The sequence below is a fragment of the Arachis ipaensis genome, chromosome B03 (genome assembly GCF_000816755.2).
Source record: "Arachis ipaensis cultivar K30076 chromosome B03, Araip1.1, whole genome shotgun sequence".
In the NCBI taxonomy this organism is placed as follows: Eukaryota; Viridiplantae; Streptophyta; class Magnoliopsida; order Fabales; family Fabaceae; genus Arachis; species Arachis ipaensis.
Window position 1 is genome coordinate 14,874,598 of NC_029787.2, and position 1,215 is coordinate 14,875,812.

The following is a 1,215-nucleotide window of genomic DNA, read 5'->3' on the forward strand; positions in this document are numbered from 1 at the left end:
AAACATAAACTTAAAATCCTAAATCACAAATCCTAAACTCTAACACATAACTTCTCAACCCTAAACCCTCAATAACATATCCTAAATCCTAACTACAAATCTAAAATGCCTCAATCATGACCTAAATTATAAATCCTAAACTACAAAACCTAAACACTTAATACTAAATAAAAAATACTAAATAAATAACACTATACCCTAAACCTTTTAACTCGTTCATAAATCTTAGTCCGTAATTATAAACTCTAAATTTTTAACCCTTCAAATTTAAACCAGAAACTATAAATCATACACTACTACTATTACTACTACTACTACTAATAATAATAATAATAATAATAATAACTTTTTTTTTTAGCTTAAAAATGAAAATCTTTATTAATTAATTTTACAGTTGTCTAAATTCTTACAAATAGAATATTATCTTAATTCTATTTATTTTTATTTTTTTTGGTAAATCCTATTTATTTTAATTTTATTTTTTTTAACTCATCTAATAAAATATCCTAATAACACTCCAACCACCCAGCTCATCATCTTCATAATTTTACAAACCAAAACAGAAAACAGGTTTATGTACATACAAAAAAATCTAATACCTTAATGATAATAATTATACCCACATAAATCTCACTAAATTAATCTACTTTCTACCGACAGATTTTATTTCTACTGCGTTCCGTATCAGTCAACCTGCAATGGTTTTCACGCGTGTCCACACCTCCAGTACATGCGTACAATACCGAAACGTTCCACGTCTATTCCTTATATGCAAGCAAAACCCCTTCATCATGGTAGCATCCGCACTTGTTACAAGGATCTGACTTTCTTTCCGTTTTTTTTTTTTGGGTGGGATCCCGGCGGGAAAAAAAGAAGGGAGGGGGAAGGGGATTTGGAGCCTTGGAGGAAATAAAAAATAAAAAGGAGGACAGAACGTATCAGACTCAATTGTTTAACAAGAAAAAGAACACGGCCATAAAATGAATATATTTTCGTTACGGGCGAAAAATCTGTTGTATTTGGATATTGGGACTACTTGAATCTAATAGAAGATTAAATAATAATAATAATAATGATGATGTTGATGATGAAATGAGACAAGGCTACATTACATAACATCTACTTTGTCCATATATAATATATTTGTTAACTTGTTGATATTTTAAAAGATTGAGAATTAATTTAATAATTTTTTAGTCGAAGACTATTTTGTTT